This window comes from Oryctolagus cuniculus, chromosome 8 (assembly GCF_051225735.1).
Source record: "Oryctolagus cuniculus isolate XC-2025 breed Fujian yellow rabbit chromosome 8, ASM5122573v1, whole genome shotgun sequence".
In the NCBI taxonomy this organism is placed as follows: Eukaryota; Metazoa; Chordata; class Mammalia; order Lagomorpha; family Leporidae; genus Oryctolagus; species Oryctolagus cuniculus.
In genome coordinates, this window is record NC_142874.1 from 29,031,826 (window position 1) to 29,052,903 (window position 21,078).

Consider the following 21,078-nt stretch of genomic DNA (forward strand, 5'->3'; position numbering starts at 1 on the left):
TTGAATACATAACATGAATAACTGCATTTATAAAATTCTATTTAGTGGCCGGCGCCGCGGCTCACTAGGCTAATCCTTCACCTTGTGGCGCCGGCACACCGGGTTCTAGTCCTGGTCGGGGCTCCGGATTCTGTCCCGGTTGCCCCTCTTCCAGGCCAGCTCTCTGCTGTGGCCAGGGAGTGCAGTGGAGGATGGCCCAAGTGCTTGGGCCCTGCACCCCATGGGAGACCAGGATAAGTACCTGGCTCCTGCCATCGGATCAGCGCGGTGCACTGGCCACAGCGTGCCAGCTGCGGCAGCCATTGGAGGGTGAACCAACGGCAAAAGGAAGACCTTTCTCTCTGTCCACTCTGCCTGTCAAAAAAAAAATTATATTTAGTGTGGATGATCAGGAAGGAATTCATAGTAGTCAAAAAATGATAAAGTAAGCATAGCTACAGTGTTCATCTTTTATCACATCCCTTACCTCATGTCATGTAAAAAGAACCCTGCCTTCCTGCAGTTGTCTTTCCTGGATTTCTCTCTGATATTTTGCCCTCTTTGATATATAATATCATACACTACCTACAAGAATGTGGTGTAGTTTGAGGTTAGTGTAAGCTGAGCTGAGGAGTCATGAAAATCATACATGTAAAATGGGGAATGTGAACTAAATAATAACTACATCTTAGAACTTCTACAATATAGAATTCTAAAATATATAGATTAGTTTGTCACAAAAAATGAGGCTCAAGTAGGGGTATTCAGCTCTAGGATACTAGAATGTATTCAGTGTGGAATAACAGTAGTTATGTGTCACAATTATATTGAGTAACTTTGGCCATGAATACTTTTACTTCAGTTTTTAGCAACAGTTTTGGATTTCTGTTTTGGGTAATAATATTTCTATACTACCTAACTCCATTTCTCCTCTGTGTCAGTGATTTAAGGAATCTATTTGAATGTTCTTTTTCCATTAATTTTTTTTAATAACTGCTTTTGAAGTAGGACCTTTGGATTGATATCCTGACCTTGGCATAAATTATCTGCTTTTTAACAATTTAAATAGGCTTCATATGACTCTTAACATATCTTTGATAAATTTTATATCATCTTCTGACACGCAAAGATACCCTAACTAAGGCAACACTAGGAGTATGACATGTCATGAGGTAGAAGAGAGAAAAATAACTGAAAATGTTATACACTATACTATTAATGGGACAGTCATATATTGTATTACATCATTGAAAAAGGACCTTAGAAAACACAGCCCTGTGTGTATGAAATCAGATAGGGATTTCACCTTGATGGTATGGCTTTAATGATCTTGATGCTGAAAGGACAGTTGATCTCTATGATTCAGTGATTCTGTATTTGCAACTTATCTACTGGCAACCTTTCATTCTAACCCTCAAGTGAGTATCATGGCATGGTCACAGTCATGTGTAGAGTGACAAAATTTGTGTTGGCCAATACTCCAATAAGTGATGCTCTGCCTTCTTGGTTCAACTCTATTAATGTAAACAAGTGTCTCTTTCCCAGTCTGTTCAGTGCCATTGCTCTTTAAAATGACCCCCAAACATAGTGCTGAAGTGCCGTCAACCCCTCCTTAGTGTGAGAAGGCAGAGATGTACCTTACCAGAGAAGTTACATGTGATAGATAAGCTTTGCATAGGCCTGAGTTAACTGCTGCTGGTGAGCTCAGTGTTCTTGAATCAACAAAATATACTACTTAAGGTGTCTAAACAGAACTTGCATAATGCAAGGTTATCTATTAAATGATTGGTGAAAATACCACCCAAAGGCTTACAGGAATTTAACCCTGTATTTCATCTCAGAACAATAGTTCAGAACTTGCAAATTCATGTTTGTACCATCTTTTTATAAACCACACTTGTGCAGATAACAAGGCAAAATTGTGGTTAAAGTCACAACAAAATGCCTCAATCGGGAAGGCCTTTCAAATTTAGCTTTTTAGGAATCCAGTTTTCCTTAGGGAAGGCTAGGGAAACCTCTCCCAACCTTCAAGGTATTCTATATTTTTTCCAGATGTCTCTACTGGAATTTTTCCTGAGGTATTAAAATGTCTGTTGTGTGTTTTCATTCATTCTCACTTCCCAATTTAATACTACCTTAGACCTATACTGTAAATTAATTTTACAACAATGATCATTGTAGTCAGTCTTGCACTTGGGCTTTTAAGGAGACAGTTTGTTTAAAGAATGATGCATGTTACCCCAAGGCTGTTCATAAATCAGCAAAGATGAAACACATTTGCCTCACTTGACCACTGCACTGCCAGGGAACCCATGGTCATGCCAGAAACTTAGTGCACCCTGCCTGTCAAGGGAGGGTGGTCCTTGTATATTTTGCTTCTGGATCTGGAGAGTGCTATAGCATAGTTTCAGTTGCAGAACAAGCCATCATAAAATTCACTTTTGCCTGCTCTAATAGCTAAGAAAGAAGGGAAACACTGAGACTTTTCCTTGAGATTAATAGATTACCCTTGGTTAATATTGAACATAGTATAGCTGAAAATGTTATATATGAATTAAATGATTCTTCTCAAAATTTCTTCTATTTAGTAAGGACAAGTCAATATTAAATATTTACTGAGAACTACTCGATATAGATTATTTTCAGCAGCTGTTGTCAGATAGCTGTTGAAGTGACTATGTAATTGTAGACTAACCTTCGTGAGAGCTGACTGCCATGATTCTCAAAGTGTGGGTCCAAGGCCACCTGCATCATGATCAGCTGGAGAATCATGAATAGTTCAGACTTCCCAGAGGCTCGCTGCAGGCTGATTAGATCAGATTTTCTGGAAGCGTGGGTCAAATATCTGTATTTTAAAAAATACTCCAGTTACACGACACTCTGACTCATTTTTCTACTGAATTGGTGGAAGCATGAATTTCTAACATATTTTATAACTTTATTTTCATTTTTTGGCTGAGATTTAGTTCTTTTAGTCTCTAAGAAGTACAGATGAAATAAGTAAACCTAGTATGTGAAAATCTATGCAAACTCAAGGATGAGGTTTTTAGATAAGGTAAGTGATATTTAAACATACTTGTAAGCTTTGACATGTATGAGTAGTCTTGTTTCTTTCAATGCAGTCACTGAAGAGACCTCAGTATATGATTCTCTAAATGACCCAGAAAGATTCCACACATATTTTAGGGGTCAATTCCAATCATTCCTTTTTTTATATTTCATGACCACTACTCTTTACATTTTATTTATTTGAGAAGTAGAGTTACAGAGAGGGAGAGACAGAGAGGTCTTAGAACATCCATTGGTTCACTTTCTTTTTTTTTAACTTTTATTTAATGAATATAAATTTCCAAAGTACAGCTTATGGATTACAATGGCTTCCCCCCCCATAACTTCCCTCCCACCCGCAAACCTCCCCTTTCTCTCTCCCTCCCCGCTTCCATTCACATCAAGATTCATTTTTGATTCTCTTTATATACAGAAGATCAGTTTAGCATATATTAAGTAAAGATTTCAACAGTTTGTACCCACATAGAAACACAAAGTGAAAAATACTGTTTGAGTACTAGTTATAGCATTAAATCACAATGTACAGCACATTAAGTACAGAGATCCTACATGAGGAGTAAGTGCATTGGTTCACTTTCTAAATGGTCTCAATGGCCAGAGCTAGGCCTATCCAGAGCCAGGAGCTTCTTCCCAGTCTCCCACATGGGTGAAGGGGCCCAAGCACTTAGGCCATCTTCCACTGCTTTCCTAGGTCATTAGCAGGGGTTGGAAGTAGAGCAGATAGGACTAGAACTGGTGCCCTTATGGGATGCCAGCACTGCAGGTGGAAGTTAAACCTACTATGCCATAGCACGGGGCCCAACAGAGTTGTTCAAAACCTGAATGACATATCCCTAAGCCAATTTGGTCATTTTTCCCCCTTGTCTTCCTTTTCCTTTCTTTTTAAACAGAGGATATTATCTGTTTATTACTGTTATCACCTAGCCTGCAAAAACTGTGATTATTTATAAAAGGCATATGTATTCTTTTTTTTTTTTTAGTAAATTTAAACTTCCAAAGTACAGTTTATGGATTACAATGGCTTCCCCCCCATAATTTCCCTCCCACTCGCACCCCCTCCATCTCCTGCTCCCTCTCCCCTTCCATTCACATCAAGATTCATCTTCAATCATATTTATATACAGAAGGTCGATTTAGTATATATTAAGTAAAGATTTCATCAGTTTGCACCCACACAGAGACACAAAGTGTAAAATACTGTTTGAGTACTAGTTATAGCATTATTTCACATTGGACAACACATTAAGGACAAATCCCACATGAGTAAACAGTGACTCCTGTTGTTGACTTAACATTTGACGCTCTTGTTTATGGCGTCAGTAATCTCCCTAGGCTCTAGTCATGAGTTGCCATGGCTACGGAAGCCTTATGGGTTCGCCTATTTCGATCTTATTCAGACAGGGTCATAGTCAAAGTGGAAGTTCTCTCCTCCCTTCAGAGAAAGGTACCTCCGTCTTTGATGTCCCCGTTCTTTCCACCGGGATCTCACTCACAGAGATCTTTCATTTAGGTGGTCGTCATCGTCTTCTTTTTTTTTTTTCCAGAGTGTCTTGGCTTTCCATGCCTAAAATACTCCCATGGGCTCTTCAGCCATATCCAAATACCTTAAGGGCTGATTCTGAGGCCAGAGTACTATTTAGGACATCTGCCATTCTATGAGTCTGCTGTGTATCCCGCTTCCCGTGCTGGATTGTTCTATCCCTTTTTGATTCTATCAGCTAGTATTAGCAGACACTAGTCTTGTTTGTGTGATCTCTTTGACTCTTAGACCTATCAGTGTGATCAATTGTGAACTGAAATTGATCACTTGGACTAGTGAGATGGCATTGGTACATGCCACCTTGATGGGATTGTATTGGAATTCCCAGGCACTTTTCTAACTCCACCATTTGGGACAAGTCTGATTGAGCATGTCCCAAATTGTACATCTCCTCCCTCTCTTATTCCCACTCTTATATTTAACAGGGATCACTTTTCAGTTAAAATTTAAACACCTAAGAATAATTGTGTGTTAATTACAGAGTTCAACCAATAGTACTAGAACAAAAAAAAATACTAAAATGGATAAAGTATTACATTGTACATCAACAGTCAGGACAAGAGCTGATAAAGTCATTGTTTCTCATGTGGCATATGTATTCTTAAAGGATAAAAGAAGCATTGAGAATATTTAAAGCAATTAAAAATTTCAGAACAGAAGTTGAGTGTATATAAAGCCATAAAATAAATTTTAATTTAGCATCTTAAGGTATTTACTTGGAAGTATTGTATAAATTCTGAGATTTATATTTCAAAATCAGTAGATACAGACATACTTCTTAGATATATAATCTGTATATTTTTATGTATAGATGTCACTGTCTTAGCATCTGTCATATACTAGTTGGTACGCTATCTGTGGTTGAAAAGACAATTTCCTAGTGAATATGGGACTCTCATCATTTAACACTTTGAGGCCCTGCTAGAAAAAAGACATTTTCTTAGACAGTAGGCTGATTAATAAGCCCTAACTGATAAATACAGTAGAGAGGATAGTTTGCAAAACACAGTTTATTTTATGATCAAAAACACAATGAAATTTCTCTCTTAAGATCAAGGTTGGGGGGATGTGCCTCATACTCTTTCAGGAATCTTTTCTGACTTGTTTTTTGGTGTTAGCAGTTGTTAGAAACTCTCACCCACTACTTACCTACATCCTCAAGCTTTGGGAATTTCAGGTTCTAAAGTCAGTATTCAGGACATAGAACCATCATAAGTAGTTCAGTAGGTTAAGTTGGAATGTAATAAGTTCTAATGTTCTCTAGTAAAAATGTACCCCCAAATTTCTGTGCTCTTAAATTATGCTCTTAAATATATCCCAAATTTCCATATTCTTTTTAAAAATGGTATTATTTGAGAGCGATCAGGGAGAAATAGAGGGAGAGACCTCCAGTGCATTGTTCATTCCCCAGAGGCCCAGGAACCAGGAACCCAATTCAGGGTTCAATTAGCAGTAAGGTTGAATTAGGAGTGAAGATGGCATCACAACTCAGGCACTGTGATATGGGATATGGATATCCCAAGTGGCATCTTAACTGCTGTGCCAAATGCCCACCCCTGTAGTATGGCTTCTTAAGAGCAGAATTAAGAATAAGATTGAGGCCTAAGGAGCTGGTGTTGTGGCAAAGTGGGTTATGTTGCCTGAGACAGCAGCATCCCATATGAGCACCTGCTGGAGTCCTGGCTGCTCTACTTCTGATGCAGGTCCCTGCTAATGTGCCTGGGAAAGTGATGGAAGATGGCCCAAGTGCCTAAAACCCTGCCACACGTGGCAGACCTACATGGAGTTCGTGGCTCCTGGCTTTGGCCTGGTTGAGCCACAGCCTTTGTGACCATTTGGGGAATGAACCAGTGGATACAAGATCTCTCTCTCTGGGGCTGACACTGTAGCATAGTGGATAAAGCCAACACCTGCAGCACCGGGATCCCATATGGGCACCAGTTCATATCCTGGCTACTCCTCTTCTGATCCAGTGCTGTGCTAATGGGAAAGCAGTGGAAGATGGCCCAAGTGCTTGGGCCCCTGTACCCATGTGGGAGACCCAGAAGAAACACCTGGTTCTTGGCTTCAGATCAGCTCAACTCAGGCTGTTATGGCCATTTGGGGAGTGAACCAGTAGATACAAGACCTTTCTCTCTGCCTCTCCCTCTCTCTAACTCTACCTCTCAAATAAATAAATGTCTTTAAAAATAAAATCTCTCCCCCCTTCTCTCCCTTCCTCCTTCTATTTTCCCTCTTCTCTCTCCCCTCACCCCAACTCTGCCTTTCAAATAAAAAGGTTTGAAGACTTCCTGGTTATAGTAGATGTATTAGAATAGCTATCATTATTTTGGGGTAAGATTGCATTTGTGTCCTAATGGCTAATATAGATTTGAAAGATGTAAATATTTATGATAGAATCATTTTAGTTTTCATCTCTTTTAGATACCAGAAAATTAAAAATTAAGTTTCAGCATGAGATTTATCCTGGCAATAAAGGAACAGTTGCTGATAATGTTATAGACTTACATCATCCTTCAGAAAAGATGCTACAATCCACTTCTCAGGATGGATTCTTGGCCTCTTTGAGTTTGTTGTGATACAGCTAAAGGAATAGGATCGACTTTCCTGATCCCATCCATACCTCTAAAAAAAACCAAACTTTTGGACTCATACCACTCACAGTTACTGTTAGGGAATCAATTTGATTTGGACATTTAAAAGAAAAAAAAAAACACAGTGAAACTCAGCACATTTTCTTCCAGATGTATATAAGACAGAATTATTGGAGACAATAGTGTAGGTTTGTAGTTATTTAAAACAATGCATTTTTTCCATTTGGTAATATAGATTTACTTATCTCGAGCCCAGGACTGACACACCCTCCTTTGAGAATATGTCTGGTTTATAGCTGTGAAGTCAATACGACCTCCTGGGTCACTGAGGAAACAGTTGACTTGGTGTGTGAAATAAGAATTTTAAATCCCATGTTGAGCATTAAAGTAAAGGGAGATGGAACATAGAAGCTAAAAATACAGAAATATAGTAATTATTAAGTTGATTATGAGAATTAAATAGCTTATTATTGTCACTATAACTTCTTACAAATATTTACTAGGGGCCCAAAAGATGATTAGCATTAAACTTAGTTTATCAAGTGCCTTTGTCCAGTTTCTGCTGCCATACCAATACTACAGGCTGTGGGAATTACAAAGAAAACCTTATTTGGCTCCCAGTTCTGGAGGCTGGGAAGGCCAACATCAGGGCAGCCGCATCTGGTGAGGGCCCTCTGCTGTATATAATATGGTGAAAGCTCTCAGGTGGTGAGAGTACATGCACCCAAAGAAGAGAGTAGGGCTGAGTTTATTCTTTTTATCAAGAGCCAATGGCATTGATCCATTCACAGGGCCTATCATTAGTCATCTCTTGAAGGCCCCACCATTTAACACTATTGCAGTGGCAATGAAATCTCACCATAGCATCAAGTTTCTCTGAAAACCAGATTCTAAAAAAATATAATTCTTCAACTGTTACAAAGTATTAGAATTGAGCTTAAAGAAAAAAGTTATTTGGAACACACTATTTGAATTATAAGACATAATTATAATTACAAAAACATTTAATGATTAATTTTATTTCAATATTTTATTAGTTTTTCTTGAAGCACTTGGGCCTCTTATGCTGACATTTGCAGCCCCTTTTTTCCTGTATCACATTCAGGCTATAATAGCAGCAGTTGTAGCTCATACTTGCATCCTTATAAAATTTGAGATTTTTGTTTGTTTTTGACTTACAAAATTTTTAACATTTATAACATCAAGATATTAGATACATTAAGATATAGTTATTGAATAACAAGGTATTTGCATTTCACATATCGTGAGCCTGTCCATTTTGTAGGTTGGTCAGTGAAAGGAAGGCTGCAATAGATACATCTTTAGTAGCACGGGCATGGATCGCTGAACCTGCAAGGTATGAACTGGTTTCTTTACTGCCAGCATTGCCAATGCCCTCACGAATCTGAGAGGCAGAAACCGTATCATTTAAAATTACAGCAGTGTTAAAATGGTTGTGTCTCAATTGCTTTCTAATCTTTTTTGTTGAAATAAGTATGAGTAAGTTTTGTGATTATTGAAAATGTGTTTTAAGTTCAGCAAAAGCTTGCTGGGTTAGATGTGTTTCCATAGACTCTTGAAAACAATGATTTCACCCATTGCTGTTTCAAACCAGCTTAGTGCTTAGATATGGCCCCTAGAAGTACTGATTGTATGAGCTGAAGGGACATGTCCAGAATGCATTTGAGGGAAAATGCATGAATTATCATCCTGTGATTTAATGGTGATTAGGCAAATATGAAAAATTTTGAACCTACCTTGATTTTTCAGGGAAAACTGGTGTGTAATATAAGGTTGTATTTTTTTTTGGTTTTTATCAATTATTAGTAAATTATTTAGTACTTGATATGGGTAAAATACTGTACTGGGTTGAGTAATGCATGGTTCCTGGGAAGTTTGAGGTTTAAAGACTTACCTACATGTGTAGCTTGCACATTACTTAGTCTTAATTCCATATTTCAATCATAAAATTTTCTGGAAAAATATTCACATCTACCAGTAAGATATTTGTCCACCTATTCTTTCCAGGGAATTATAAATGCAGAAACCTCACAAATAATGTAACACTGAAAGTGGTGAAATGATATTATAGGGAACAAATCATGTTTGATTACTCAAAGGAAAGGAAGTTGTTCCCACGGGCTTTAAAACAATTTGCATTTAGTTTCCAAACTTTAGGTTCAATAAAGGACTTCTGAACTTTTTTCTGTTGTCATAATCTTGGTAACATTATCTGTTTGAGGTTTATTTGATCTTAGTAATAAAATACATTTCTGTGCATTTATGAAAAGACAGTCCACTCACCACAGTAGTACTATGTGTATGATAGTAAAGATATTATTACCATACTTGATGCATGAGAGAATTTATCCAGTCTTCAAATCTTCATGAAAAACTGACATTAAAATTTTCTACATTCCATGAGGGGAACCACAGGATGTCTGGTGTAAAATCTTTTGGATAGTTTTCTGTCTAGTTTGAATTGCTTTTCTTCATGAAATCATGTTATGTAGAATTATATCTGAATATCTCATCAGTTGAGATAAACCACAAGTACCTAAAGTGAACTAGATGTCTGCTTAATCTCAAGAAATCTTCAGATACAGAAATATGGGTTCACTGAAGAGCAAAATCAGTTAATCTTTAAAATGAAGTGTAATGAACCAATAAAAGAACCACAGTTCAAATGTCTGACATCATCCTAAATGTCTTCCAGAGAAGAGAGATTTTCTCATAGTGCGTGTGGGGCGTGGTTTTTTTTTTTCTTTTTTGACTGCATTTTCTCCATATAGAATAAACAAAGACTCAATTGATTGATGACACAAAACAATTGATGGCTGTGAGTTGGATTTATTGCCTTTATTAGATTAGAAGGAAGGCGATAAATGATATCCTCCTACCCTGTTCTCTGATTAGCATATCTATATATTATTTATTTTCTATCATTATTGAACAAATAAGTATGACCAAATATTGCTCAGGAGATTATAATATAATAACAAAAATGTACTATTTTTATTTAACATGACTTTGTTTACTAGATTGCCAAAAATTGATTTATCGGAAGCTGACTTGGCATTTTATGGTTTCATTTTGTCATATAGAAGGTGGCCTCAAAAAGGAACTAGAGTTATCTCTACTAGGACTTTAGGGAAACCTCGGCTTTTTCCTTCAGGCATTGGTAAACTAAAGATAAGAGGCTACTTGTGCTAGGATGGATCATTTCCTCTTTAACTTATGGAGAATGACAGCAAGAGTTAATGGAAATAAGAGCATGGCATAGGAGAAATAAAATGGGCAACTGAAAACCGCGCCCACCTTTCTGTCTCTTTTGAGGAGGCAAGGAGTAGAGATGATGGAGAGGAGAAGGAGGAAGAAGCCAGTAATATGGACTGGAGACTGAACAGTGTTTTGTTTTGTTTTGTTTTGTTTTGTTTTGTTTTGTTTTGTTTCATACTATTTGTTGAATTCTTTAATTAGTGTAGGGTTAACCTTACAGTATTAAGCAAATTGAAAATAGATCTTTGTAACAATTAAGAGTGGGAATAGGAGAGGGAGGATGAAGAAGGGTTGGTGTGTGGGAGGGAGGAAGTGAAGGGTGGGGAAGTATCTCTATGTTCTGAATCTGCATATGGGAAATACATGGAATTTGCATACCTTAAATACAATTTTAAAAATATATAAAAATACTAGTATTTAAAGACTTAAAATATTTATTTTTACTCTTTTCTTGTACCTTTTAAAAATGTATTTTCTGTGTGACCATTGACAGAAACTACAGCATACAGGCTTCTGAAAAGTGAGAAACTGCATTAGTGGAAAGTACGCTGGACTAGAAAAATCGAGTCATGTCAACAGCTTCTGTGCCCTTCGTTCTAACACCTGTAAAACAACAGATTTATAGGTTATCTGCTTAGTTCCTTCTAGTTTTAGTTTATTATGATCTGATATTTCTATAAATTCAGGGGCTAGCACTGTGGCATAGGGGGTAAAACTGCCTCCTGTGGCACTGGCATCCCATATGGGTGCCGGTTCACTTCTCAGCTGCTCCACTTCCAATCTAGCTCTCTACTAACAGCCAGGAAAACCAGCAGAGGATGGCCCAAGTCCTTGGGCCTTTGCACCCATGTGGGAGACCCAGAAGAAGTTCCTGGCTTCAGAATGGCCCAGCTCTGGCCCTTGGGGCCGTTTGGGGAGTGAAAGAGCAAATAGAAGATTCACTCTCATTCATTCTCTCTTTCCTCCACCCCCTTCAAATAATATATATATGTCTTCCAGACTGGCTTACATGTTTTTATACCTACAGCATTCCAACTGAATATCAGAGACTATTTCCCCAGGGAGGGAAAGTTTATGTTAACTCAGTTTAACATAGTTTGCCACTAGTTCCCAGAAACTTAGAAGTGGTGAGTCAGATTCTACTTAGAACCAGGTGGACATTACTGAAGACCATTAAATATATCCAGTCCAGAGAACAGAAATGGTGAGTCATCTGGAGTCTGACAGAGGGATTAGAACTAGGAACCTATGTTGGCTGTGAATATTATAAAGGACAAAAAAACTATCACTTTAATACTAAACCAAGATCTATTTTAGATTTAAATCGTAGAGCTTATTATGATCTCATTAGATAAAACTCCCATAAAAATTGTGGTGCCAGTTTGGCCATTAGGCTTACATATCTGGATAAGAGGTGATTTTTTTTTTTAATGAAGAGGATGAAATTTAGTGACGTACATATCAAATTCAAACCATTAAAAGTTCAGAAACAGTTCATTGAGTAAGAGTGTATACCAACATTTCCCTGAAGTTAGGAGACATATGTGGCTTCTGGCATAAGAGCTGAGAGAATACAGACTGCATTAATTTGAACAAGGATATGACAGAGTGACAAATTATATCAAAATCTAAAATGCATGGAGGCAACAGAGGATGGATTGTCTTGAATTTGGATAGAGTTTAGAACGTTCACAGGGCTTCCCTTTTTTGAACTGCCGTGGAGAGCAAGTTTAGCTAAAAAACAAAAACAAACAAACAAAAGGCACCAACCGATTCTGCGGAATTGAATCTTAGTATTTAGTCACATATTTTACTAATGCCCCCAACAATAAGTTACATTTTAAATCAACAAAATACTGAAGAGGTCCCAAATCAAAATCTTGTCAAACACAACAAACCTTATTACAAAATTTATCCTAAAGAGTTGAGTGTTCCTCAATTCTCTTACTGGCAATTGAGAAAAGATTTTGCTGCATGTCTTAACAAACCTGACTCTACTACCTTACTAGCTATGGCAATGCAGATACTATGTGATTTGCACATAACTAGATTTCTGGCTGTCAGAGCCCATCTGTAACCAAGCTGACATTCTGGAGACTCATTGCATTATTTTTCATTTCTTTTTTATTATTATTTATTCATTTATTTGAAAGGCAGAATTAGAGAGAGAGAGAGAGAGAGAGAGAGAGAGAGAGAGAGAGAATCTTCCCCAGATGGCTGCAATGGCCAGAACTGCCCCCATCCAGAGCCAGGAGCTTCTTCCTGGTCTCCCACGTGGGTGCAGGGGCCCAAGTGTTTGGGCCATCTTCTGCTTTCCCAAATCATAGCAGAGGGCTGGATTGGAAGTGGAAAAGCTGGGATTCTAACCTGCGTCCATATGGAATGCCGGCACTGCAGGTGGTAGCTTTACTTGCTACACCATAGCTGTGGCCTGCATTCTGTTTCAAAGCTTTAATGTCTCTACAGGCCAAATTTGGATATTAATAATAGTATTTTGGGGGGGCTGGCACCGTGGCTTACTTGATTAATCCTCTGCCTGAGGTGCCAGCATCCCATATGGGCGCCGGGTTCTAGTCTTAGTTGCTCCTCTTTCAGTCCAGCTCTCTGCTGTGGCCCAAGTGTTTGGGCTCCTGCACCCGCATGGGAGACCAGGAGGAAGCACCTGGCTCCTGGCTTCAGATCGGCGCAATGCCAGCCATGGCAGCCATTTGGAGAGTGAACCAATGGAGGGCAGGCCTTTCTCTCTGTCTCTCCCTCTTACTTTCTGTAACTCTGTCAAATTTTTTTTTAAAAATTTTAAAAAATAGTATTTTTCCCTTTGGGATATTTTGGGACTTAAAATACAAAAATCCACATAAAAAGGGTTTACCAATGTGTCTAACATACAGTATTTGAAAACAATATTATTGTATCTACTGTTATATTTCAGGTAAGTATTGTTAATGGTTAGAAAAACAAAGTAATAAACAGGATTAGTCTCAAAATATGGTCAAAACAAAATCTAAATCTTATATCAAAAAAATGTAAAGGGGACTGCTAGAATCATAGAAAAGCCATAGTAAATATTACATTAAAAAATCATGGTGACAACGTACAGCAAGAAAAGCTGCTTCCAAGCACAAAGAGAACTCCAAATCATTGTGGTGTCATCACTTGCAAGGAAATTGAGTTCTTTGTTGCAGTGAGCATCTTTTGAGGTACTTTTTGGCTTATCTGTATACCTTGGGGAAGTGTCTATTCAAATTTTTTGCCCATTTTTAAATTGGATTATCTATCTTTTTTATTATTGAGTGTTAGGAGTTCTTTATATATTTTGGGTTCAAGTCCCTTTACGGATAAATGATTAACAAATATTTTCTTCCATTCTGTGGGCTGTGTTTTCATTTTCTTTTTTTTTTTTAAGATTTATTTATTGGCTGGCACCGCAGCTCATGTGGCTAATCCTCTGCCTTGCAGCACCGGCACACCGGGTTCTAGTCCCGGTTGGGGTGCCGGATTCTGTACCAGTTGCCCCTCTTCCTGTCCAGCTCTCTGCTGTGGCCCGGGAAGGCAGTGGAGGATGGCCCAAGTGTTTGGTCCCTGCACCCACATGGGAGACCAGGAGGAAGCACCTGGCTCCTGGCTTCAGATCGGCACAGTGCGCCAGCCCTAGCAGCCATTTAGGGGGTGAACCAATGGAAGGAAGACCTTTCTCTCTGTCTCTCTCTCTCTCACTGTCTAACTTTGCCTGTCAAAAAAAATGATTTATTTATTTGAAAGAGTTACATAAAGAGGAGGGAGAGAGAGACAGACAGACAGACAGACAGATCTTCCAGTCTGCTTGTTCACTCCCCAGTTGGCCGCAAGGGCTGGAGGTTCAACCATCTGAAGCCAGGCGCTTCCTCCGGCTCTCCCATGCAGGTGTGGGGCCCAAGGACTAGGACCATCTTCTACTGCTTTCCCAGGCCATAGCAGAGAGCTGGATCAGAAGTGGAGCAGCTGGGACTTGAACCAGTGCCCATTTGGGATGCTGGCACTTCAGGCAGCTTTACCTACTACACCACAACATCAGCCTGCTGTTTTCACTTTCTAGTGATGGTTTTGATGATGTCTAGTTTGTCTATTTTCCCCTTTGTTGCATCTGGTTCTGGTTTTATATCTTTTTTTTTTCTGAATCCATGGCCATGAAGCTTTGTTCTTTTTTTTTCTTCTTTAAAGTTATGTAGTTTTAGCTATTACACTTAGATCTATGAGACATTTTGAATTTCTTCTTACATTGTAAAAGATGAAGTGTTTTTGTTGTTGTTGTGTGTGTGGTTTTTTTTTTTTTTTTTGCTTGTGAATCATCAGTTGTCTCAGAAATGTTTGTTGATACTCTGATTTCCTCATGAGTGGCTGGCACTGTCGCCTAGTGGGTAAAGCCACCGCCTCAGTGCCGGCATCCCACATGGGTGCTAGTTCAAGTCCTGGCTGCTCCACTTCCGATCCAACTCTCTGCTATGGCCTGGGAAAGCAGTGGAAGATGGCCCCTGCACCTGCATGGGAGACCTGAAAGAAGCTACTGGCTCCTGGTTTCAGATCAGCACAGCTCTGGCCATTGTGGCCAGTTGGTGAATGAACTAGCGGATGGAAGACCTCTTTCTCTCTCTCTGTCTCTCTGTCTCTGTTTCTCTGTCTCTCTCTCTCTGCTTCTCCTTTTCTCTCTTTAAAAAAAAATCTTGATACCTTGTCAAAAATTGGTTGACCATAAATGTAAGCCTAATACTTCTTTTAAAATCTACACTTTATCTAACTTGTTACAGTTAAACAGAAAACTTTTTTTCTTAAAGATAATTTGTAATAAATTCTCATTTCATTCAGATGTTTCAGCTGAAATGAATTTTCTTTTATTTCCATCAGTTAAATACATTTTGTCTTTCTTATGGTATATTACTAAATTAGACTATTTTAATGTTAACTATTCAGAGGAAAACTATTAATTTGAATGGAAGTTGTTTATAGCTAACAAGAAAATACTTGAATTTCAAATCATTATATTTTCATTTTTTTCTTTTATTTAATACAAATTTTGAAAGTATAACTTTTCAATTATAGTGGTTATATTTTTATTACTTTAACTCATTTAACTTCAGATTTCCAAAAGTATATTCATTTGAAGTAGGGTAGCTTTTTATTATTTGGATCCGTGTATTCTTTTTATGGAATCTATCCATCCAGTGTAATTTTTTGACTAGTATGTCATTTAAATAGATTATAGCTTGAATGCCATGCTTTTTAAATTGAAGAACTAAAATACAGGACAAAATATATCTCATAAGTTTAAAAATTGAGATGTTAAAGTTTATCAAATAAGAATGAGCAATTGCTTTTACAAATAGTATCAATAAAACCTCAACATATAACATTAAGACAAAAACCCGTAGGTGTTTTTATTAGCCAGGAAAATAAATATTGTATAGGGAGCAAGTATTTGGCTTAATGGTTAAGATGGTATTTAAGATATTCGTCCTGCAGATTAGGGCGCCTGGGTTCAAGTTCTGACTCTACTCACAATTCTAGCTTTGTACTGATGCATACTCTGGGAGGCAATCGTGATGGCTCAAATAATTGGGTTCTTGCCACCCTCCTGGGAAACTTGGATTGTTTCTGGCTCTCTGGTTTTTACATCTGTTGCCTCTCTGGGAAGTGAATCGGTGGATGGAAAATTTCTCTCTGCCTCTTCCTCCTTTTCTCTTTGATGTTCTGCCTTTCAAACAAATAAAATTATTTAATTAAAAATAATTTTAAGCTGATATATCCTGAGATCAGAATCTACTTTGAAAAATTCATAACAGCAAAGTAGTGAAATTTGGGGCTGGCATAATGGCATAGCGGGTTAAGCCGCTGCCTGAGACAGCTGCATCCCACATGGGCACTGGTTTGGGTGCCGGCTGCTCCACTTCTGATCCAGCTTTCTGCTAATGTACCTAAAAAAGCAGCTTGAACCCCTACAGCTACGTGGGAGACCTGGATGAAGCTCCAGGCTCCTGGCTTTGGTCTGGCCCAGCCCTGGCCTTTGCAGCCATTTGTATAGTGAACCAGAGGATGGAAGATCCCTCTCTTCATTTTTTTTTTTAAAGATTTATTTGTTTATTGGAAAGTCAGAGCCAGGCAGAGAGAGAGAGAGGTCTTCCATCCACTGGTTCACTTCCCAGATGGCTGCAATGGCCAGAGCTGCACTGATCTGAAGCCAGGAGCTTCTTCCGTGTCTCCTATATGAGTGCAGGGGCCCAAGGACCTGGGCCATCCTCCTCTGCTTTCCCAGGCCACAGCAGAGAGCTAGATCAGAAGTGGAGCAGCTGGAACTTGAACTGGTGCCCATATGGGATGCTGGCACTGCAGGCGGTGGCTTTACCTGTTATGCCACAGCGCCGGCCCCGATCTCTCTCTTCTATTTATGTTGTCTTCTCTGTGTATAACTCTTTTTTTTCTTTCTTTCTTTTCTTTTTCTTTTTTTTTTTTTTTTTTTTGGACTCATAAGCATTTTTATTTGCTTGTTGGCTCAAAGCCTCGGTTCAAGTTCAAGGAGGCTGCCCACGTGACACAGGCGGGCGAGAGGGAACCAGGGAAAGGAGCGAATTCGCTCCGTCTGCGGCTGAGCACCTAGAACCGCATTGAGGACGCCATGAGACATGGGCGAGGCAGCCCCACAGTCTGGGCTTCTTTACATTCCCTGGGTTGCTACACGGAGTTGTTTTTTTTTTTTTTTTTAAACCAATGCATGAGAGAAAGGGAAGCGGCTCAGGGGCGGAGGGCGGGCGCGAGGGGGCCCTCCGCCAGGCTCCCCGAGGTGCCCGCCTGAGCCCCCCTCACAGCTGGGCTTCCTGCTCTCGCTCCCCCGCCCCCCCACCGCCCTGGCCCCCGCCCTCAGCACCCGGAGGCTCCTGGCCTCCCCTGCCCGGGGGCCTCTCTTGGGCAGGACTGACAGCCGGGGGCTGTTCCAGAAGCCTCTCCAGCGCTTGCGAAACCGGGAGAAGCGTCCAGGGGTCTGGAATCTCACGGTCTTGACCGGTTTGCCGGCCCTGGCTCCTGGCACGGACCCTGTGGCTCCCAGGGAAGGTGGAGTTTCAGCTTCCTGGATGGCTGAGGCCTCCGCCCTCTGACTACCTACAGCCCCTGCCCTTGGATTAGCTGAGGCCTCTGCTCCCTGACTATCTGCACCTTCTTCCCCTGGATCAGCTGAGGCCTCTGCCCTCTGGTTATCTAAAGCCCTGCCCCCTGGTCAGCTACAGCCTCTGCCCTCTGATTATCTGCAGCTGCCACCCCCTGGTCAGCCATGGCCTCTGCCCTCTGATTATCTGCACCTTCTTCCCCTGGTCAGCTATGGCCTCTGCCCTCTGATTATCTGCAGCTGCCACTCCCTGGTCAGCTACGGCCTCTACCCTCTGGTTATCTAAAACCCCTGCTGCCTGGTCAGCCATGGCCTCTGCCCTCTGATTTTCTGCAGCCCCTGCCCCCTGGTCAGCCAGGACGCCTGCCCCCGCCCTCCGAAGGAGGCGGAAGGAGGCCCAGGTGATCCTGGGCCTCCACCGCCTGGGCCTGGGCGCCCCTCCACGATGCCCGCCTCCCCATGGCCGCCGCCGCCACCAGCGCACTCTGGCTCCACACCCTCAGTGGAGGCCCTCCTGGCCTCGCCCAGCCTGGGGCTGGCCCTGGGCGCCCAGCCCTTCACCCTCTGCTTCAGCCTCCCCCAGGACACGCAGCCGACATACTCTCGCCACCGGTCGGCCCTGGACAGCGGCGGCCCCGGGTTGTCCTCCACCACGGGCACGGGCACGGGCACGGGCACAGCGACGCGGCGGCGCGCGGGCTGCGCGCTGGGCTGCTTCTCCCCGCGCCGCAGGAAGGCCTCCACCAGCTCCTCGTCGTCCTCGCTCTCTGCGTCGCTGCCCAGGAACTTGCTGCCTAGGCAGCTGACCGGCATCCTGCGCACCCTCCGGCCGCGGCGCGCCCCTGGCGGCCTGGGCTCTGCACGCCTCGACGTCGCTGAAGTCGCTGTCGCTGGCGTTGCTGCTGTCGTAGGTGCCCACGACCAGCCGCGGCGGCGGCGTGGCCATCTGCGGGACGCGCATCCTCACTCGGGGCTCCTTGGGCCTTTTGGGGGGCTGCGGCGGGTGCGGGGTGCTCTTCTCGATGAGACGCGCCAACGTCCTCCAGGGTGCGACCCTCCTCCTCCAGGAACTGGGTCAGCCGCTCCCGGAATTCCGCCTCCTTGGTGGCCGGCTTGGAGATGACCCTCCAGACGGCCCCGGCCAGCCGGATCTCCCGGGGGATGAGCAGGTGGTCCACATGCTCCCCGATCTGCAGCATCCCCACCATGGAGTCCTCCTCGCGGCGGAACACCTTGCAGATCTTCTTAAAGGTTCCCACCGGCTTCAGGGCCTCCACCAGCAGGTCCAAGTCCACATCCTTGCAGGAGTCTGGGACGCTCCAGAGGATCAGGCTGTCGGGGGACAGCAGGAAGCCCCAGGGGAACCAGCCCCCCACGTGGCTCTTCTCCAGGGTCTTTAAGATATCCAGGGTGGTCTCGGGCCTGCGGGCCAAGAGCCCGAACAAACTACCAGCAGCCTCGGGTCTTGGAGCAGAGGTAGGGGAGCCAGGGACCAGGCGGGCTCCTCGCCCACAGCAAGCCCAGGGCGTGCCCAGATCCTGCTCACCCCGACGCTGGGGAGGAGGCAGCGCACAGGCCGCTCGCGGGAGCCAGAGAGACGTGGGTCCGGAGCCTCGAGCCTCGAAGGCTACGCCAAGTCGGCCGGGGCGCACCGGCTCCCTCCCGCCCCAGGCACCAGGGATGTGGCTGGGAACTGGAGAGCGGACTCGGCGGACAAAGACGGCCAGGCCGAGGCTATTCAATGTGGCCCAGCGCCCGCGGGAGGGTCTCCCGTTCCCAAGGCTGGCTGCCGCCAGGCTCCGCCTGACCTTGCTGCACCTCCCACCTCCCAGCCCTGTGTATAACTCTTAAATAAATTAATCTTAAAGTGAAATTTAACAGAATAAAGCAATAAAAGTAGTTATCTGTAGTCTGAAAATTTATATTTTTGTCATCTGAGAAAAAATATCAGCCCCTTGATAAGAAGTGGAATTTTGCTGACAGGTGTTTCTGTTTCTTTATTTGTTAGAAACCTAAAAGAGCATTTATAAGGTAAATATGTATAGTGAAAATGAGGCAAAATAACTAGTTTTTTAAAAGAATAATCTGGGGTTAACATTTAGCATAGCGGTGAAGAGGTTGCTTGGAATGCCTGTGTCCTGTGTCTGAGTGCCTCGGTTTCAGTGTTGCTACAGTCGTTCAGCAGGTGATGGTTCAAGACCTTGGCCTAGCCTAGTCCTGGCTTTTGGGAGATTTTGGAAATGAACCAGTGGATGCATGATCCGTCTCTCTGCCTTTCAATTTAAAACTCACATGTATAAAACAATTTAAATATATACTAGATTTAAAAGGAATAATATACTCTATTGGTCCAAGAATTTCTTTTTTTTTTCTTTTTAAGAATTTCCTTTTTAAAGCTCCTAGTATGTATTTATTGTTTTACAGCCAGCTTTGGGTCAATATAATGGTGAGTGTTTATAGTTAGGCAAAGTTTGCCTTATTATCTTTTACTCTGTTTTTTGAGATGCTTCTTTTTTTTAATAAACATAAATTTCCAAAGTACAACTTTTGGATTATAGCAGCTTTTTCCTCCCATAACCACCATCTGACCCGTAACCATCCCATCTCCCACTTCCTCTTCTATCCCATTCACATCAAGATTCATTTTCAATTATCTTTATATACAGAAGATCAATTTAGTATATACTAAGTAAAGATTTCAACAGTTTGCACCCACACAGAAACACAAAGTATAAAGTACTGTTTGAGTACTAGTTATACCATTAATTCACATAGTACAATACATTAAGGACAGAGATCCTACATGGGGAGTAAGTGCACAGTGACTCCTGTTGACTTAACAAATTAACACTCTTGTTTATGGCATCAGTAATCACCTGAGGCTCTTGTCATAAGCTGCCAAGGCTATGGAAGTCTCTTGAGTTTGCCAACTCATATCTTATTTAGCCAAGGCCATAGTCAAAGTGGAAGCTCTCTCCTTCCTTCAGAAAAAGGTACCTCCTTCTTTGATGGCCCGTTCTTTCTGCTGGGATCTCACTTGCAGAGATCTTTCATTTAGGTCTTTTTTTTTCCCACAGTGTCTTGACTTTCCACTGAGATGCTTCTCTTAACATGCCAAGTTTTGTAAGTTTCCTATGGCTTTTGTAACAGAAGTGCCATAACTTGTGGCCTAAGACAACAGAAATTTATTCTCCCACAATTCTTGGCAGTTAGGAATCAAGAGGGTGACAGGACCATGGTTCCTCTGAAGACTTAAAGGGAGGAGTCTTTCCCTCTTCCAGGTTATGGTAGCCACAGGCATGTTATGTTGATTTGTAGATTCCTAACTCCTGTCTCCACCTGTCTTCACCTGGCCATCTTCCTTTTGTGTGTGTGCCTATGTCTCTTATAAAGACAGATTAAATTAGTCTATTCTAATCCAGCATGACCTCATCTTGATTTGAATATACATGCAAAGGCTATTTCCAAGTAAGGTAATGTTCACTGGT

At 41.7% G+C, this 21,078-nt stretch overlaps 1 protein-coding gene and 1 pseudogene across 1 annotated transcript in view; one reads left to right on the plus strand and one right to left on the minus strand.

The window, feature by feature from the left end:
* Positions 1-21,078, plus strand: part of LOC103346233 (protein transport protein Sec24B) — a 151,688-nt gene that overhangs the window by 87,236 nt on the left and 43,374 nt on the right. The window lies entirely within an intron of this gene.
* Positions 17,189-19,437, minus strand: LOC127489981 (coiled-coil domain-containing protein 8-like; annotated as a pseudogene).